General features: G+C 41.5%; 1 long non-coding RNA gene across 2 annotated transcripts in view; it reads right to left on the bottom strand.

Annotated features, from left to right (window-relative positions):
• Positions 1–542: 542 nt before the first annotated feature.
• The window catches only part of LOC106010237 (uncharacterized), a 46,672-nt gene continuing 25,953 nt past the window's right edge, over positions 543–21,261 (bottom strand). Inside the window, exons 2-5 of one of the 2 annotated variants that reach the window (XR_002398099.2) lie at positions 16,729–16,792; positions 6,000–6,148; positions 3,353–3,493; positions 543–713 (exon numbers count right to left, since the gene is read on the bottom strand). This is a non-coding gene — a long non-coding RNA (uncharacterized LOC106010237). The remainder of the gene's footprint in view (positions 714–3,352; positions 3,494–5,999; positions 6,149–16,728; positions 16,793–21,261) is intronic. The other variant, XR_001184124.3, reaches the window with a different exon arrangement.

Genomic DNA, 21,261 nt, shown 5'->3' with positions numbered 1-21,261 from the left:
TGAGATCTTGTTTCAAAATAAAATAAGAAGGTCTGGAGGTATAGCTCAATTGAAGAGCACTTGCCTAGTATGTACAAGGCCTGGGGTTCAATCTCCTGTACCATTAAAAATAAAAAATTTGCCTTAGAGGATTTTTAGCAGAATTCCACTGTATGTAAAGCACTTAAACAGTGTCTGGTACATACTGAATGTTCTACAAATCTCAGCTGTTACTATTATTCCACATCAAAAACTGAGGAAGATAAGTCATCATGTAGCAGAACCTAAGTTTGAGACCCCATCATGTCTGATTTTTGTTTTTGAGCTCTTTTTACTTTATTATACAGACATATATTTGGTGCTGGGGATCAAATCCAGGGCCTCACACTTGCTAGGCTGATGCTCTACTACTGAGCTATACCTCCAGCCCCTATTGTACATTTATGTCCCATGTATTTCCAAAGAGGCTTCAGTCACTTTGGCTACAATCAAGTGCAACGGGACTTCAGATGAAAATAGCCCTAGGAAGCAGAAATGGATTCGGTTGTATCTGAAACTCATAATTTAAACCAATATTTCTTTATTAGAGAGGTATTTATATTCTATAAGAGAAAAGTCAGCCTCCTTGGCATCTCATTCCTGTAGTCCCAGCAATATATTGCTATTTTAGGACTCTGCTTTTCTTCATGTAGTAGATCACCAGCATTTCCCCCATGTCTTTGCTTTTTTAATATCTGTAAAAAAAAAAAAAATCATAAGAAAATACTTTAAATAACTTAACTAATCCCTACTGTTGGGCATTTAGGTTGATTCTATTTCCCCCCTACCATTATAAATAAAACTGTCATGAAGAGCCTCATATTATATTGTTGCATAATTCTCTCATTATGCACAAATCCTTCTCATCCTTAACAGATGGTTAGCCAGCCTCTGTTTGATCACTTCCAGTAACAGGGAGCTCACTTCTTTGCCAGACAGCTCATTCCATTTATGGACAACTCTAATTGTTAGAAAGTTCTTTATTTTTAACCAAAATCTGTTCCTCTTAACTTACAGTCATTGATTCTGGTTTCGTGATCTGGAATTACCCAAAGCAATCTTTCCTTTTTGTACTTGGCAGCCCATCAAATACTTGAAGACCATAATGAAACTTCCTAAATATTCTCTGCTTGAAGATAAATATCCATGCTTATGAATCTTATGATAAAAAAGAATGAGGAATTGGTTGTGGTGACAGTGGTGGGGTCCACATGAAAGTTGTAAATTTAGTGATTATATTTCCCTTTTTGCCTTGGCTTTCTGGAAGCTCAGAGCTCTATTGGCTGCCTCATTTTTATGATAGTAAAATCTTACTACCTTGAGTATATGTATACTATTATTTCCTTTAGATCTAATCATCCTATTTTGCCTATATTTTTCCTGGCTATATTTTTTTTTCTTAAAAAAAGAAAAAAGCACTTTTACTGAATTGTGTCTCCATGGGCTTTCATAAATTCTCCGTGGTGTAAGATGTATTATGATCAAATAAGTTTCTCTATTTCCTTCAACCACTCTTGGTATAACATTTTTTGGCCATTTCGGTTCTCTCTCATTGTATTAGTACAGGTACATGTTTTTTACTCCCAAATCAGAACAGTGGAATTGTCTTAATTCCCTGCCCCTCTTCTCTGGTGGAGAAGCTAATCGAAGGGGAGGGTCAGAAACATCGGGTTAGTTCTTTGAACCTTGATAGTTTCTATCAGCTTCCATTGTCTCCTCCCCATTCAGCAGCACTATGCTATGACCTTGAAAAGCAGGAAAACGTATATCCTGTGGATCTCAGGACAGTGATCACACCAGGTGACTGGTGACAGGGCAGGGTATAAGGCCTTTCCCAACCCAGGGGAGCACCTGGGAGAGGGTATGGGCCTCGAACCCAGGTTTCCTAAACCATTCCCCAGGGGCCTATCCCCGCCCTTCACAAGAGCTCTGGCCAGCCCCAGGCTGGGTGGATTTCTCTACTGTTGGACAGGAGCCAGGCGACTCTGACTGCTCCTCCTTTCATTTGGGAATCCAGCTCTGATTATCCTCCTCCTGCAGAGCGAAGCGTGGTGGCTGCCAGTTGCATATGGCTTGACGAAGATAGGAGAGGACAGAAAGGCACCCCCTCCTCCATGTCCCGAGATGGGAATCCAGCAGCTTGTTTCCTCTGTGGAGGAAGTGGGTGTGAGAAACCTGGGGCAAACTCAGAATAGGTGAGAATGAAACGTCCTCCCCCAGGCCCCCGGGCTGTCGCAGGTCTGTCTAGAGCAGCCAGTAGGGAGCCAACAGGGCTCTCTGTGGCCAGAGCTGGGCCGCTGACGCCCTGGGAGCTTCCTTCCTGGCCTCGCTAGAGGGAGGCCCTGTTCTGGCCTCCCTGGAAGACCTCCATAGCTGGCAGGCTGGCCCCATGGAACAGCTCAGAGTTGAAGCCTTCTTAAAAATAGCTCTGTTCCCTTCTGGGTTTAGCAACTCACACTTGAAAAGCTCTTTATTCTTTATAATGAATAGAGAGCTGGGACTTTTCATTGACAAAGAGCAGCTATAATACAAAATAAGGCAGAGATGGCAGCTACGCTTTTTGAAGCGGTGGACAGAGAGGGCTTCACCACTTAGCTTTCACCGGTAGCAACCCTTTCCTTGGGTTATTCCTGGAATAGAGGCTTGGAGAGGCTGTTGAGCGGGTCTTGCTGTCAAACGCTCATGAGTGGTGGGCAATATTTCAGGCAACAGCATTAGCAAGAGATGAGCAGAACAGCCTGAGGTTGAAATTTCAATCTAATTAATGGATTAAAGGAGCAAAAGACCTGAAAGAAAGGCTTAACTGTGTGCTGTCCTAGACTTGTGGCCATCCTATGGAAGGTCTAAGAATAAAGTGTGGAGGGAGGGTGACCAGGAAGCTAATGCTTGCCTCATGGGAAGAGCCACCATTAAGTGTGTGCTGAAGAACTTGTCTGTTCGAGATGCCAGAATTCCTCAAGTTGTCTTTTCCGGAAAGAAAGAAGAGTTCAGATGGAGAAATGAGATTAAATTCCTATTCTACAATGTCATCTTGTTTCAAAAAATTTCTTTTCTTCTAATCAACTGAAATGCCTTTCAGAGTCTGACTGAGTCAGTGAGAAATTCAATCTCAGGTATTATTGGGGTCATCTCCCCTCCTTCTGGAAGCACTTGGGAGGCATGTGTGGTGCACGGGAAAGAAGGGTAAGACATCTGAATTAGGCAGGCAATTAAAGCTAATTCTGTGGAAGGAAGGGAAGGGAGGGAGAGAGAGAGACAGACAGAGAGAGAGAGAGAGAGAGAGAGAGAGAGAGAACCACACTGTAGTAAGACAGGCAATTTGTTCCTTACTCACAAAATGTCCAACATGGATGTTCCTGCTCGGGAGGCAACTCCAGGTAACTCCACTCCAACCAGTAACTCAGGGATCCAGGCCCTGTCATCAGCAGGGCTTTGAAAGGGCTTCACTTTCTAGGGCTTCACTTCCTGTCAGTGTCTGAGAAGGGATGGGAGGTGGGACATACAGCAGAGAGACCATGAAGAACTCTGTAAGGATCAGGGCCTAAATGGTATTCATTACACTAACCCATACTGAATCAGACGCAGCCATTTAGCTCCATGTGGACACAAGGGGACTGGCAGAGAAATAGAATTTAACTATGTACTCACTAGGGAGAAATAGCTATCGATAAATTTTAACAATCTTTTCCAAAGTGTCTGCCTTCAGGCATTTTTTTCCATTCTCTCTGTTGACACAACCTGGTCTTCAGAAGCCCGATGCATCCAGTTTCCCAGGGGATTCAGTGAGGCTGGAAGCCATACCCTCCCTGGTCTGGTTGCTTCTGCTGGAGGAAGGCAGTGGGGACCCATCAAACTTAACCCTTCTCTGTCTAGGCAGAATGTCTCTCTCCTTCTCATCAGTCCCCTTCCATCTTCCTCCAGGACTCACAGAATAACTTTTTCAACAAACTCAGCCTTTCACAGAAGATAAGAAGCAAAGTTACCTAAATTGCTTCAGCTTCAGGCAAGCAAAGTCCCAACACCTTCTTGGAATGATGGGAGGAAAAAAATACAAAGTGCGTGACATGGATCAGTGTTTTAATAAATCATTGTGCTGCCAAGTGTATGCTGCCTCCTGATAATTGTGAGAGCACAAATGCCTAAATTCAAGAATGTCATCCTTTTCTGGACCTTTTTTTCTGTTATTACACTAGAAGATAGTTCTTTTCAGCATCTTTTTCATAAAGACAGAGAAGTCATTATCACTGTGATGAGATAAGGTACAAGAACACAAAGTGCACGTTTGAGGTGGAACATTAGGCAGTTGGCCAGGCTCATGCTACTTACAATTCTTGACAGTGGCCTAGAGCCAAATACCTTAGCAAAATATCCTGCCAGGTGTCTCTGAATCTCTCGTAGATGGCTGAAAACTTTGAGGGACAACTGCCATTCAATTTGCCCAAAGATGTGTGATTTGGTAAGAGTTCATCTGGTTGTTTCTATTAGTTCAAGTCTCCTGACCTTGGGAATTATACTCCACAGGGCTGAAGAAAATTTAAGTGCCATTCGTCCACACAGTGGGCAATCTCAGAAAACTTGTGTCTCAAGGGAATGGCTTCAAAAGAATGGGGAAAGAATCTGATTTTCACAAAAGGGTAGAAACTAAAGATATATAAATTTTTGGGCATAATGACACACACCTGTAATCCCAGCACTCAGGAGACTAAGGCAGGAGGATTGCTTTGGGTTCAAGGCCAGCCTGGAATACATAGTGAGTGCAAGGCCAGCCTGAACTACATAGTGAGACCCTGTCTCAGAAAAAAAAAGGATGTGTCAGTTGGAGGTTTGATCCTTTTTATACTCATCTAGATTTTACCAATCAACAAATAATTTATAACTTTTAAAAAAGAGCATAGTACTCACCTTATATTATGTTGAGTTTGCTCAAAAGAAGTGATACGTTTGAGGCAAATCAGCCAAACTAATTTCCCTTTCCTTTCCATTTTTTTTTAAGTTAGGCTATTAAATTGAAACTCTGAGGGAATATCATACATCTACTTTATCTGGAATATATTGAAGGTCTCAATAATAACATTATGATGGATTTGAAGCCGTTAAACAATCAAACTTGGAGTGTTGAATAAGACTGTTTTGGTAACAGTCAATTAACAACAAGTTGCTCTTAACTGCCTAAGTTCTGGATCAATGTATAAATAAACACAGATGTTGACATGGTGGAAAAAAATCTCCTTTATTTTTCACCTTTATTCTATTAGTAAAACTGATGGAAGAATCTGGCTTGTTATGTGCCCACAGTCCGGCCTCTGATAATATTCCAACCCTTGCATGGCTAATGTCTTTCTCCAACCATAGGCACAGCTGCACCATCACTAGGCTGCTCCTCAGAGGCACTTAGTGCTTGTGAATGAGAACATCTTTGTCTTGCACAGAAGCAACTTCAAAGAAGAGCTCAGGGCCGGCTCAGACATCTCCAATCCTTTCTCCAAAATTCATCAAGTGATTCTAGCAAATAATGTGGTGACCAAAGTCTTCTCTTCTTGCTATTACAATCTACATTTGGCTATTTGATTCATATGAAACTATTGAAGGAATATGTAGCTTTTGTGCAGTTAAATTAAGAATAACAGACATGACAAATGATAGGCCACAGTTAAAAATTATTTCAACTTCTGGGCATGGTACCACACACTTGTAATCAGGAGGCTGAGGCAGGAGGATTTCCATAAATTCAAGGCCAGTCTGGCTACAAGGCTGGCCTTAACTACACAAGGAGACCTTATCTCAAAAAAAAAAAAAAATTTCAACTAAGTGCAAAATAGGCTGGAATCTCCTAGATGCAACTGCACAGCGATAAATATCACCTTTATTTGGGTTTTAAAACATTTTAAAACTCTATTGACCATACAGTTACCAAGACACAAGGTGCAGACAAATAGCTTTGACATCAATTTATGTAAAAAAAATTTGGAGTTTTCATTTACCTGAATCTAATATAAGGCAACTGTTATGTATCTGCTAAAATTGATAATTTGGTTTCCAGTCGCATTTGTTCAATAGATGATTGTTTAGCATGTATTCTATGGCAGGTATCGTCTTGGAGAGTTATCAGTGGCTCAGGGTCTGGAGTAATCTGTGAAATTAAGGGTACAGACTTTAAGAGCAGCATTAACACATAAAACTGGAGCATTGATGAGTGCAGATTTAGTCTAATTTCTTCAAATTTCATGAGGCAGCTTCTACTAGCCTGAAGGAACAATACTTGAATATTTTATTGGTAAGAATTATTGTAGCTAGAAATGAAGAGACAGTAGCATAACTGATATTAGTGGTAGGAAAATTAGGATCTTTCATAACAATGACAAAATCCAAAGGTAGAACAAATAGCTATAGTTAAAGTCAGGATTTATTTCTCTGCTCTTTGATTTCTTCTACTCTCAACGTGGGCTTTTCTTCCGACTGGGTTCTTCTGTGACTACAAGATGAACTCCCTTAGCTCTAGGGATAGCAGGCTTCCTCATTTAAAAAAATCTTTCCTGGGCCAGGGATTTAGCTCAGTGGTTCCGGCGCCTGCTTTGCAAATGCAAGGATCTGAGTTCGATCCCTGGTACCAAAAAATTTAAAAAATTAAAAATTTTTTCCAGGCTGGGGATTTAGCTCAGTGGTTCCACCACCTGCCTCACAAGGGCAAGGTCCAGAGTTCGATCCCCAGTACAAAAATCTTTCCCCCAACCTTTGAGCAAGAGTCTTCACATCAGTTTGCTAAGGGTAGTGAGTGTCAGAGGCCATCTCTGGATGGAGAGCAGACTTTTGAGTAATGACAGGCACTGATTGGCTGAAACCTAAATTCAGGAACCAATTACTTGCAAGGAGTTTAGCACTGTTATTATTGGCTTGTTGAGGATGGACAGAGTTGGCTCTGAGATATTTGGCAACATGGGAGAGGTTGTCAGTAACATCAGAGTTTCTGTTTGAAAGGAGCAAAATAGTGGTAATGGTTGCTAAATAGGCAACTCAGGGAGAAGCAACATCTTGTAGGATTGATAAGTGCCTGGGAAGTGAAATTAGACAGCTTTCCTTCTCTCTTTTAGAAAACCTGACCTCTCCTCATGGTAGTTTCCCTCCCTACAGTAACAGCATAGTTCATTGTTAAAACCTCACATAGAGTTGTAGATGGAGCTGTCTTGCTTCTCTTTAACTATGTCAGATAAATTAGATTCGCTAGGGAATGCTAGAAAGGCTCTTAAGGTTATGGTTCAAATTCTCTCCAATCTGTGTTTACTGGAAATAAATCTGATCTTTTGATCATCATCTGTTGGATTTCTATGTCTATTTCTGATTAATTCATAACCAGTGTGGGAATAATTACTACTTCTAAAAGCCTCAACAAGTGTGCCCTCAAGATCAAGCCAGAATCTGGAGAATTTTGAGAACTCTGTTCCACAGCAGAAATGTAGAATTTAATATTGAGACATTCAGCTGCCATGAGTTATATATATATATATATAGTGTGCATGTATCTTAGATATTCAGAAAGTTCCACAGGCAGCCATTTTCACAAGGATAACCCTAGAGATGGCTGCTATGCACTGTCTTAGTTACTTTTCTTGTTGCTGAGAGAAAATACCTGACACCCAAAGTTAAAGGAGGAAAGGTTTATTTGGCTTACAGTTCATAGAGGTTTCAGTCCATAGCTGGCTGGCTCCATAGCAGAATGGCAAATGGCAGAGGGGAATCACAAAGAAGAAACTGTCCATGGTGGCCAGGAAACATTAAAAGGAAGCAAGCAGGGGGCCTTAACAGAGTCTCCATGTCCCTTTTATCTTATCCAGACTACTTAGGGCAGGTAGCACTCACACCCTTAATCCTAGTGCCCTTGAGCCTAGCATTGCATCATGAATCAATCTCACACTCTAGATCCAGCCACCTCTGAAAAAGCCCCACCTACGACTACATGAGGCTTTGAGAGGATTATCTAGACCAAACCATAACATTCTGTCCCTGGCCCCCCAAAGACTCATGTACATTCTTTTACACAAAAGGCATTTAGTCCACCTTTAAGAGTTGCCAAAGCCCTAACATTTTCAGCATTGCTGAAAAGTCCAAGTGCAAAGTCTCCTCTGAGATTTAAGGAGAACTCTTAGCTGCAAGCCCCTGTACAAGTGAAAAGAAAGTTAAACACTTCCAACATTTAATGGCACAAGACAGACATTACCATTCCAAAAGGTACAAATGGGGGATACAAAGGAATGGGAAGAAATACGACCAAAATCTAGCAGGGCAAACATTAAATCCTACAGTTCCACTTCCAGCATCCCCAGCAACCTGTGGCAAACTGTGAACTCCAAAGGGCTTGGATGCCTCCACCCCTAGGGCAATTTTGGTGATTGTAGCTCCCATGGCTTCTCTCTGGTGTCAGCTCTGCTTTCTCTTTGCAGTTTTCCTCAGACAATCCATGTTCCTGGCTTCTCCAAACTTCTGAGGTCTCCACTGCCTTCTGCTTCACACTCAAAACTTCACACACTGCCCTCTTAGGGGCACACTGCCTGGCCTTCCAGGCCTTCTTCTGAAATCTGAGTGGAAATCTTCCTAACTCCACAACTCTTGCATTCTGTGTGCATCTAAAATGAGCACCACACAGATGATGCCAAGATCTGCCAACAGCTGGAGCAGTATCCAGGCTTCCTTCTCTCTTAGGTGTAGGGGTCGAGTACCTGTGAACCAAATCCCCAGAAACAACTTTCCTTGGCCACTGCCATTGTGAAACATAGTGCTCTGGTGCTGTCTTCTCAAAGCAAAATCTTCCTTTCTGTCCAAACTCAAAACATTTTAAATCATTCTGCTGCCATCCTTGTTCTTGATTCTCAACATAAATCTGGCTAAAAGGCCCCAACAGTAGCCATGTCATCACCTCAACATTCTACTGCCTTGAAATTTCTTCTGCAAGTTTAATTAGTCCACTGCACTTAATTTCAGTCTCAGGGAAAGTCTCTAGACATGAGCAAAATGCAAACTTTCTTCCAAGGCATAACACACATCATCTGTAGTCTGATAGCCGATCCAGTCCTTCTTACCAGTAGAAACCTACCGAGCCTGGTCTTTACAAGCTTTCTGGTCGTCTGGGCTCTGACCAGAATCTTCCATACAGTAAAGCCTAAGGTTTGCCAGCTCTGCTTTTTCAGAGGGCATCTCTGAACCTTTCCAAACTCTTCCCACAAGCCAGTCTCAAAGATTCCTGAACCATATGGTAAGGTATAGTTACAGCAATGACCCCACTTTTCTTGTACCAAATTCTGTCTTAGTTACTTTTCTGTCATTGTTGAGACAAAATACCTGATACCAAAAGTTAAAGGAGGAAAGGTTTATTTGGCTTACAGTTCATAGTGGTTTCAGTCCATAGCTGGCTGGCTCCATACCAGAGTGGCACATGGCAGAGGGGCATCACAGAAGAGAAGTTGTTCACAGTGGCCAGAAAACACCAAAAGCAAGCAAGCAAGGGGCCTTAACAAAGTCTTCCTCCCCTTTTTATCTTATCCAGACTACTTAGGGCAGGTAGCACTCACAACCTTAATCCTAGTCCCCTTGAGCCTAGCATTGCACCATGAATCAATCTCTCACTCTAAATTCAGCAATCTCTGAAAAAGCCCCACCTAGCATCTAGACCCAAACCATAACACCTACCATTGGAAGCAATCATAAACAAACTGGATAACTATCTCTCAAACATGTTTGAAAGGAATTCTGGCTGAATTACAAGTGCAGATGCACACATTTGTAATCCCAGCTACTTGGGAAAGATTGCTTGAGTTCAGGAGTTGAAGGCCAGCTTGGACAAAATAGCAAGAGTCCATCTAAAAACCCAGAAGAAAGAAGGAAGAAAAGAGAAGAAAAGAGGAAGTAATGAAGGAGAGAATTCTTCAGAATTGAGAAGTTGAACAGTTATTTCTATGATATGATACAACTTTCACATTTATATAAACCTGTTTTGTAGATAGTTTTACGTGGATTTTCAAAGTGTGGTCCCTGAAGCAGATCAGCATCAGCTGGGAGCTTCTTAGAATTGTACATTATCAGGTCCCATCCTAATTCCTGTATGGGTTGAACTGTGCTCTCTAAAAGAGATGGCCAGGTGTAGTGGAGCATGCCTGATGGCTGAGGTAGGAGGATTGCTGTGAGTTTGAGGCCAGCCTGTGCTACATAGTGAGTTCAAAGCCAGCCTGAATTATATAGTGAGATCCTGTCTAAAATAAATGAATGAATGGGTGAATGAATAAGATGTTGAAGTCTTAATTCCCTGTATGTCAGAACGCACACTTATTTGGAAATGGTGTCATTAGTTAATTAAGCTAAAAGAGGTCCACGCTACTAAGGGCTGATTAGACCCTCAGCTACCTGTTGGGAGGAATGATGAGGAATAAAAGAGACAGGCAAGGGGCCGGGGATTTAGCTCAGTGGTTTCGCCACCTGCTGCACAAGCGCAAGGACCCGAGTTTGATCCCCGGTACCAAAAAAAAAAAAAAGAGAGACAGGCAATTTTCAAGATATAAAAGGGAGGACCAGGAGAAGACCTCCGTCTAGTGGACAGACTTGAATAAAACTCCACAGTTGGCACAGGGGGAGGTGTAGCAGGTGTTTCATGGAACAGCAACTATAGAAAATGGGTGGATAAGGATTAAGTTAATGAGGAACCAGATTTCCTCTACACCCAAACGTCTGTGTATTGACAACTGTCCTCAGCAGATGCTATCTTGTCTCTGGAGTGCTAGATTATCAGCATTATGCCCATAGCCAGGGGGCATGAGGCCTTCTGCATACTTCCCTGTTCTCAACGCAAGATAACATCCTGACCTCCGGACTATGAGATCTAAGTTATGTCGTAGCCTAGTTTCCCACATCAAACTCCTCTAATGGAGTAGCGTGGCCCTTTAATCCAATGCCAACTGTCTTTATTATAAGAAAAGACAGATACAAGGGAAGAACTCAGTAAGAAGGTGAAGGCAGAGATCAGAGTTACATGGCTACAGCCAAGGAACACCTAGAAATGCCAGCCATTTACCAGAATGTGGGAAGAGACAAGGAAATAGTCATTCCCCTGTGTCTTAGAGAGCGCATGGCCCTGCTGGCACCTTGATTTCAGACTTTTAGCTTCCAGAAATGAGAGAGACTACATTTCTCGTTTAATATCACATACTTTGTGGTAATTTTTAAAGGCAGTCTTAGGAGACTAATACACCTACTAAATGAGGAACTCTTGTAACGGGTTCAACACTCTGTGTTCACAAGTACCGAAGATTTTAATTAATGCTTAGATTTAAGAACTACTAGATCTAGACCAATGCCTCTCACATTGCTATGCAGGTGAATTGAGTGAGGATTTTGAAGATGTAGATTCGGTGGATCTGGAACAAGGCCTGAAATTCGGCATTTCCAGTAAGCTCCATGTGCTGCCCTCTGCTGGCCCTGGGACCAGACCTTGAAGAGCAAGTGTCCAGGTCACTGCTTGATAGATTTTGCATAATAATGGAAATATTCTGCATTTTACTGCCTGATAAGAAAGTCACATGGAGCCATGAGACATTTGAAATGTGGCTAGTCTGAGAAGTGAATTTTAAAATCTTATCTAATTCGAATGAATTTTAAAATAATTAAATGAAATAGCCACAGTGCAGGTCATCATTTTCCTGGTCCTAGTCTTAAATGCCACAGTGCTTTGCAAAGCTTGCAGGGCTCTCAACTTTGGGTTCATCTGAATTGTCCATAATTTAATAGTCAAAACTGGCATATACTCAATGCCAGACTCTGTGCTCATAGTATATTAGGGCTTCTGGAGAACATAAAATAAATAGCTTACAGGTCTTTGCCCTTAAAGAACTTCCTGTTTATTAACCAGCTTTCATTGTGTTTCTTCCAGTTTCTGCCAAGCCTGAAAGTGTTAGTTCAATGTTCAAGGGGGGGAAATTAAGCAATAATTAGGAGAGATGATGCTTGGCAGGGGCTTTTTTATCTCAAGGCTACCAGATTTTGTTCATGGAATTTGAGAACATGAGTGATTTGCATATGTTGCATAAATTTGCATCTTGTATTCAGGAGACCTGACTCCAAGTCTATGAAGTACAATTTAATTAATTAGTGGAACCTACTATAGTTGTATTCAGAACAGAATTCAGGGCTTAATGCACATGAAATAGATGGCTATTGACAATAATTCAGGAGACTGCAGACCAGGTCAGGAGACACACACAAAAGGAGCAGAAGAGGTTCACAGCTGAGGGTAAAGGGGGACACCAGGAGCTTTGCTGTCATCCCTGACCCTTGTCTTCTACACACCTCAGGTCTTTGTGTATTGGGTGTTTTATCTCCCGTAAACTCCACTGGGTAAAATGAACTTCCACGGAAGTATACAATTGTGCCTTTTGTGTGTTTCACTAGTGTCTGTTTCCTTATCTTTGGCACCCCTGCCCCCTTTCTTGCCTTGCTTCTTTGTGTACAACTGAATTCTACAAGATGCTAGCAAACAGTATGAAGGAGGAAAGATGAGTAAAGAAGAAGATGTCAAGCGAACTAAGAGTTAGGTCTTGTTTTTTTGTGTTTGTTTTTCACTCTTTTCCTCTCTCATTCCTTTCTTTGCTGCTAAGCATCTATTCAATGTCTCTGCCAGGTTGTGCTGAGCCCTAGGACAGATACCAAATCAAATAACACAGGATCCTTCTCTGGAAGGAGCTCAACACTGGACATGCTGTGTGTGAAGAGATGGATGAAGGCATATCCTAAAAGACAGAGACAGTCTGCTCCTGTGGAGGGCTGGGAGGAAAGTGTGCCCACAGGAAGAGCTTAAAGAAAGAGGACTGTAGGTGTGCGGGGTGTTCCAGGCTAAGAGAACAGCATGTGCAGAACAGGCTTGGTATGCTTAGCATACTGTAAGCATCTCCCAGTAGGAAAGGGTGAGAGGAGGTCAGGTAGAGGTACAGAATCCAGACCAGTCCATAAGTGCCATATTAACTTGCCTCAAAGGAAGAGTTATGTAAATGACACAGAGCAATTTAATTTACACCACCTCCCCTCAGAATGAAAGCATGGCAGAATCCCCAGCAGAAGGGCTAAGTCTTTCCTTAGGAGCGAAGCCACTCCCTCTGAACATTTCCTGACTGGTGGTAACTGTAGATCTGTTCTTAACACTCCCGACTCTCCCCTTTCTAGGAGAATCTTAGTTGTCTTTCTGACCGAAGTTGATGAGAAATATACATCTGTACTTACATGCTCTGTTTGCTGCCTGTAACCAAAAGTACCTCCTGCCTGCTGGGCAGTCTAGAGAGGTGAGAGAGACTGAATCTTCCTGAAACGAGGATGCTCCCCACATGAAGGAGTCCCCTCAGATTCTCTCATCTCTTCATTGTGTTGGTATTACTCCCTCTGTCTGTGAGGAACCTCAGAACTAAATGTGGCACTGCATGCAGCCCCAGAACCCCCAGTGGGCAAATCTGGGTGCGCAGATCTACCCTAGTTGCAGAGATAGCAGGTGGCACAGGAGAGAGACCATGTCTAGCATCTGCCTTTCCTTACCTTTGTGTTGTCTGGAAAACTGGCTCCTGTATATCATTGAATTGCTAGATATTTCAGAAAAGAAGTACGGGGTATACAGTAACTAACACATACGTGTGCCCCTGCTTACAGCAAAAAAAAAATTCAAATTCACTTGCCACTATTGTGTATCCCTTCCTAATCTCATTCTTCTCCTTCCTTTGAAGAAGTAATCCATATCTGGTACATATTATTACTAAATACTTGTCTTTGTATGGATACTATGATACGGTATGTTGTTTTAAATATTTTAATATTCATAAACATACTATCAGTGATATCCTGGTAAACATTTAACACCTGACTTGTGGGGTGGGGGAGACTTGAGTTAAAGTATCTGCTGATTTCCATGGTGTAAACACTTTCACCATAGCCACTTTCAACCTACCATGTGACGTCAAAGAACAGGAGTTGGGAAAAGAGGAGCTCAATAGGTGTGAACCAGCTGCAGCCCTTCTCTGATTTACTATGCTTTATGTGTCCTTATTACTTCGATTTTTTTCCATTAAGTTTATTGGTACATTTTAGGTATGCAATACAGTTACATTCATCATTGGGATCTTGTACCTTTACATGATGTATCTTGGTTCTTATTTTTCCTTGTTCCCCTGCCCTCCCTTCACCCCACCTACTCTTCCCTATTTACAAAGACTTTGTCTCCATTTTGTCCTTTTCTTATATTTTTCTTTTCCCTTCTTTCCTTTCCCCTACCCTTCCCACTTCCCCAACTCCTTTAGACCTTTCCTTCCTATTTCACATTATCAATTGTATCATTTGAACCTTATTTAAACTTTTAGTTTTTCACACCAGAGAAACTATTCAATATTTACACATGTGTGTTCTATTTATTTCACTTAAGAGTATGGCCTCAATGTGCATCCATTTAGCTATGAATGTCTCTAGTTTCTCATTCTTTATGGCTGAGTAGTACTCCATTTTATAGAAAAAAACCACATCTTCTTTAACCAGTCTCCAGTTGATGGGCATTTGGGCTGTTCCCAAGTTTTAGCTATTACAAACTGTGGCACTATAAACATGGATGTGCACATATTGCTGTGGTATGATTCTTTTAATTCTTTTGGGAAGATACCCAGCAGAGGGAGAGCTGGGTCAAATGGGACCTCTAATTCTACTTTTTTGAGGTATCTCCATATTTATTTCCACAGTGGTTGCACCAGTCTTCACTCCCACCAACAATAAGAGTTCCTTTCTCCCCACAGCCCCGCCAACATTTGTTATTTGTTATTTCTTGATAACAGCTATTCTTTCTGGAGTGAGGTGGAATCTCAGTGTTATTTTCACCTGCATCTCTCAGATGATCAGTGGTGTTGAACATTTTTTCATATGTTTGTTGCTGCTTTTACTTGTTTGTCTGAGAAATGTCTGATCATTTCAGATGCCCATTTTTGAATTGGGTTTTTATATTTGGGGGGTCTGATTTTTTTGAGTTTTTTATATACTCTAGCTAGTAGACCTTTGTCTGAGGAACAGCTGGTAAAAATTTTTTCCCACATTGTAGGTTGTCTCTTAGCTCTGTTGATGGTTTGTCTTGCAGTCCAGAAGCATTTTAGTAAGATGAGATCCCAGTTGTTGATTCTTTGTGCAAGTTCCCATGCTACTGAGGATTTGTTCATAAAGTTTTTTCCTATGCCAATGTCTTCAAGAGTTCTACCTAACTTATCTTCCAGCAAGTTCAGTGTTTCTGTTTTAATATTTAGATCTTTAATCCACTTTGATCTTAGTTTAGTGCATGGTGAAAAATACGGGTCTAGTTTTAATCTTTAGCAAGTTGAAGTCCAGTTTTTCCAACACCATTTATTAAAGAGGCTATCTTTCCTCCCGTGAGGATGGTTGGCTCCTTTGTCAAAGATGAGGTGACTGAGTATGTCTAGAGTTGTTTCTGTATCTTCTAGTCTATTCCACTGATCCTTGGGTCTGTTTCTTTGCCAGTAGCATGCTGTTTTTATCACAGTGGCTTTGTAGTCTAGTTTCAAGTTGGGGATTGTGATACTCCCTGCCATGTCTCTGTTGCCTAGAATTGCTTTTGCTATTCTAAGTCTCTTCTTGTTCCAAATGAATTTTTGGATTGTTTTCTCTAGCTCTTGAAATGTATTGTTGGGATTTCAATCTGGATTGCATTGAATCTGTATAGCAGTTTTGAAAGGATGCCCATTTTCACTGTATTTGTTCTTCCTACTCAGAAGCAAGGTACTTTGATTTTGTTTCTGCTCAACATTATTATCTTTGAAATTTATTCATATTTACAAATGTAGTTCTAGATTTTTTCACTTCCATGTCTATCTAAGGTTGATTGTATAGATCCACTAAAATTTGTTTTTGCTTTTTGTTTTGACTGATAGTTGGGTTACTCCCAATTTTTTTTACTCTTAAAAATAATACTACAGCCAATCATGGTGGCACATGTCTATCATCCCAGCTATTGGGGAGGCTGAGGCTGGAGAGTTGCAAGTTCAAGGCCATTCTGGGCAATTTAGCAAGACCCTGTCTCAAACTAAAAAATAAAAAGGGATGGGGATATAGTTCAGTAGTAGAGCACCCCTAGATTCAATCCTCACTACCACAGAGCAAAAATAATAATGTTGTAATAGTCATTTTTGAATACACTTCATGCTCTAAAGGTACAAACGTCTTCAAAATCAAAGTGATACTGCTGGGTCTTGGATGTGCATATTTCAGCATTACTAGCCTTTGCTAGGTTTTTCTTCTAAGTAGTTGTGGTGGTTTTGCCCTCCCTGGTGTGCATACGCATGCATGTGTGTGCACACTCACACTAGTTGTGTTTAATATCCCCATGACCTTCATTTTCTCCTGCTCTTACTTTGATAGACATTATGGAGTGAATTGTGCTACCCTGTTCATATTACATGTTACACCTCAGCTTCCAATGTGACTGTTAATTGGAGATAGGCTTTTATGGAGATAATTAAGGGTAAATAAGGTCTTAATGTAAGAGTGGGGCTTTACTCTGATAGAACTGGTACCCTTATAAGTACAGGATACAATACCAAGTGCTCCCCAAATGTGCATAAATGAAAGGTCATCTTATAACCCACTGAGAAGGCCACCACTACAAGCCAGGAAAAAGCCCTCACCAGAAACCAAATTTGCCATTACCTTGCTCTTGGACTTGTAGCCTCCACAACTGTGAGCAAATAGATGTCTTAATTTTCCAACCAATCTGTAGGATTTTTAAAAAATTACCATTAAACAAATACAGTTTTCCTTTAAAAAAAGTTTAAAACTTCATTTCTTCCTAATCAAGCCTCAGCTCTTACCCAGCTTGAAAAATCTCTCAAACTGGTTTCTCCTTGAATAGTCTATCTGACATGGCTTTTTGTTTTGCTTTGGGTTTGGGTTTTTTGTGGTACTGGGAGGTTGAACCCATGGTTATCATACTGAGCTACATCCCGAGTTGCCCAGGCTGGGCTCAGACTTGCAGTCCTCCTGCCTTAGCCTCCCAAGTGCAGGTATTACAGGTGTGTCCCACCATATCCAGCCCCACCTAACTTGTTTATTCCCAACTTCCTCCTTTCTCAAGTGTTCCATTCTTTCTGATTTTCTCAGATTCTCCAGACACATGAGGCTTTCCTCTTTGGACCTTCATTAAAGTAGGTCTACCTGCCCAGAATACCCTGCCTTCTTCCCTGAACATATCAAAGTCCTACCCATTTTTAAAAGACACAACCCAAACCCCATTCTGTTTAGACCTTCAGTTCAAATGAAAGGAAACCCAAACCAATCTTCTGTGAAGGCGAAAGAGAAATTTGGTTTCACAAAAAGCAGAAGGCCTTGCCTGAGGGATGCCAAAGACCAAAAGGTTCTATTAGATTCCTCTTCTCATGTCCAGTGTCACCTCAGCCTGCATTGGATTTACGGACATCCTCCATACTGAAGGGGCTGGCACAGGCCTATGTACAACACCCTCACACATAACCCACAAGAGAGCTTCTCCCTCCTATGCTACATTTATAATATCCTGGGGCAGAATTTTCATTGGCCCAATTTGGATTGTGTACCATTCCCTTGTTCAATATGGGACACTGTGAATTCCTAGGTCAGAGGAAATGCCTACATTTGAAGCTGGAAGGTACAGCCTTGTGCCTACCAAACCCACTGACACCACATGGTGAGTGGAGATCAAATCCCCTTCCTATTTTCTGAATGTGTCTCCCCAAAAATCTTATGTTAAAACCTAACCCAGAAAGATCACATTACAAGGTGGGGACTTCAGGAGATGATTAGATCCTGAGGGCTTGGTCCTCACAGATTGGACTAATGCTTTTACTAAAGAGTAGAGAGATGTGTCGGCACCTTCCACCATGTGAGGACACACCCAGAAGGCACAAATTATGAGGCAGTTACCAAGCCCTCACAAGACATTGAACCTGCTGGCATCTTGACCATGGACTTCCCAGCCTCTAAAACCATAAGAAATACATGTCTGTTGTTTATAAATTATGTAGTCTAAGACATTTTGTCAGAGCAGCCAAAAAAACTAAGATGCCCTTAAAGAAAGAACCCCTCTGTAGACACAAACAATGGAACCGACCGCATGTATTACCCATGAAGCTACTTGTTTTCTCTTCACTGCAACTCTCCACTTCTGTTTTTTTTTGGGTTTTTTTGTTTGTTTTGGTACCAGGGACTCAGGACCTTGAGCTTGCCTGGCAGGTGCTGTGCAGCTCAGCTATATACCTGGCCTCCCTTTTTTAAATGTAACTCCCCACTTCTGAGCTTCTATGCTGTGTATCTATAGCATCTCTCACTTCATTATCAAGGATCCTGTGTTTTGTACCAAACCCTATTCCTAGAGTTAGAGATCATGTCTTCACTTACTATGCATCTTTCACAGAGCATATATCACACATCTAGGAAATATTTACAGATTCTGGGACCTATGGCCTGCCATTTTCTCATAGGAGGAAGTCTTTTTTCTTTCTTTTTTTTTTTTTTGTTAAATTCTTTTATTGGTACATTGTAGGTATACAACACAATTACATTTCTCACTGGGAATTGTTCCTTTACATAATGCATCTTGGTTCTCATTTTTTCTCCATTCCTAGCCCTCCCTTCACACCCTCCACCCTTCCCTATTTACAAAGACTTTATTTCCATTTTTTCCATTTCTCTTCATTTTTTCCTTTCCCTTCTTTCCTTTCCCCTGCCCCTCCCATTACCCCTACCCCAGTGGACCTTTTCTTCCTATTTTGCATTATCGATTATTCATTCTAATCATTGGTACATTTTAGGTATACAATATAATGACATTCATCATTGGAAATTTGCACCTTTACATAGTCTCTTTTGGCTCTTATTTTTCACCCTTGCCCAGCCCTCCCTTCAATCCCTTCAGTCCTCCCTATTTACAAAGATTTTGTTCTTATTTTTCCATTTTCTCATATTAACCCCATTCCTTTCTATCCTTTCCCCTAGCCCTCCCACTTCCTTCCCCTTTGCCCCTTTTCTTCCTATTTCACATTACCTATTATACATTTAGTCCTTATTTACACTTTCAGTTTCTCACACCAGAGAAACTATTAGGTATTTACACATCTTTGTCCTATTTATTTCACTTAAGAGTATCGCCTCAGTGTGCATCCACTTAGCTATAAATGTCTCTAATTTCTCATTTTTTATGGCTGAGTAGTACTCCATTTTATTTAAAAAATCACATTTTCTTTATCCAGTCTCCAGTTGATGGGCATTTGGGCTGTTTCCAAGTTTTAACTATTACAAACCGTGCTGCTATGAACATGGGTGCACATATATCACTGTGGTATGATTCTTTTAATTCTTTGGGGAAGATCCCCGGCAGTGGAATAGCGGGGTCAAATGGGACTTCCAGTCCTAGTTCTTTGAGGTATCTCCATCCTGATTTCCACAGTGGTTTCACCAGTCTACACTCCCACCAGCAGTGGAGCAGGGTTGGGAGGAGGTTTTTTTCAATCCACTCCTCACCTCAAGTGAGTTTCATTCAGGTTAGAATTTTGAAGTTATAATGAAATTCTAGATATAAGTACATGTTCCAAAATGTGTACAATAGATTGCAATTTAGAAAACACTTTCATACTCTATGATCTTTACAAGTGCGTAGAACACAGGGACTGTCCCCACTGTGCAGATAAGGACACTGAGACTTAGGAGTTTGGTTAATGCTCTTGTACAAAGTAAACTGGCTGGAAAGTGGCAGAAACAGATTAGCCACCTCCCAACTGGACTTTGGGTCTCATGGTCCCAGCAAAGGCACAGTGTTAAGGGAGACGTGGTGAGGGCCTGTCCTGGAAACAGCACCCTTCTGGGGCTGCCTACAAGAAGCTCGGATGCCGCTCCATTGGCACAGGTGCCGTACCAGGCTGTTTGTATCATTGAAAGCTCTAAAAGATTCGCCATCACTGGTGTAAGGTCTCCATGAATCGACAGGTCTGGGGAATCTCTACCTCCATTAGGGCATTCGCCATCTGGAACACGTGTTTGAACCCTGGAACCAAAGCATCTTTGTGGCCCTCAATGTTACTAAGGAGAGATTCAGCCCACATTTAAATGCCAGATGACAGAAGTAAGTGGCCAAGCAATGCAGGTATTTTTGCCAAGTTGGATGGGAGCAAGCATGACTAAGCCAATGGGACTAAAGGTGGCAAACAATTCATGTCTGGTTGGAATCAAGCACTGTGTTGGCGGTAACACTTCCAAAATGAGCAAGGGTGACCATGAACCCCTGTTCCAAGGAGCCCTATAAAGGAATGAGTGGCACATGCTCCTGTTATTTACTAGGAGTTCACCAATAGAGTCCTTCTTTTAATCTCAGCAAGAACAGCCATGGTGACAGTGACATCGCCAGTCCTCCCCTGCCTGCTGCTAACCCAGCAGAAGCTTACAAAGGCAGAACTTTGGGGCCCAGACGTCTTGTTTCTGTTACATTTGCCAGAGAGTTGCTCCAGAGGAGGTTTGCATTGTGTTATAATCACATGGTTTGGAAAATGATAGTTAAGAGTCTGTTAGCATTTCCACCCCAAACCTCATATTTTCAGCTGCTCACAGTGACTCAAATATAAGAATTCTCTTTAGGCTGAAATTTGGCACACAGGGTCTCAGGCCCAGCTGGGGAGCAATTTCAACCTTTTTTGGGACCGGATTTCAATAACATCCATTTGGCCGTTTTTGAATAACAGCAGAAGTACAACAGAAGAGAAGTTAGCATTTTTATAGCAAAATGTTGCCATTATGTGATTCAAGAATTGGTATGGGTGGGGGGATCTACCCCAGCAACTCCCAATAAACCTTGGCAGGTGATTAGCCTTTGAGTGGACTAAGCATGCATACTATTTTCTTAAATATATATTCAAAGACCCCACTGATAGTCTGTTGTGCAGAGCAGAGGAGAGATTTTGTTTAATAACATATTGTGTTTTTGAAAAGCAAAGTTGACTCAGGAACAATGACACATACCAGTGGATATTGAATTTCTACTACACCCACTCCTTGGTGTGCAACTGGGGCAGTGGAAAATCGTAGGACACAATTGAGTTCCCAAATGTAAAGGGAAAAATATTCAAGGAGATAAGGGGACAGGCAGGGAAGGACAGCACGGTGATTACAAGATGCCATGAGGAATATTGCTGATAACCTAAGATCGAGAACCTGAGAACT

The sequence above is a fragment of the Heterocephalus glaber genome, unplaced genomic scaffold (genome assembly GCF_053883595.1).
Source record: "Heterocephalus glaber isolate CG9 unplaced genomic scaffold, H.glaber_assembly_v1.0 deba00000347, whole genome shotgun sequence".
Taxonomy (NCBI): domain Eukaryota; kingdom Metazoa; phylum Chordata; class Mammalia; order Rodentia; family Bathyergidae; genus Heterocephalus; species Heterocephalus glaber.
This window is presented reverse-complemented; position numbering and strand designations above follow the sequence as displayed.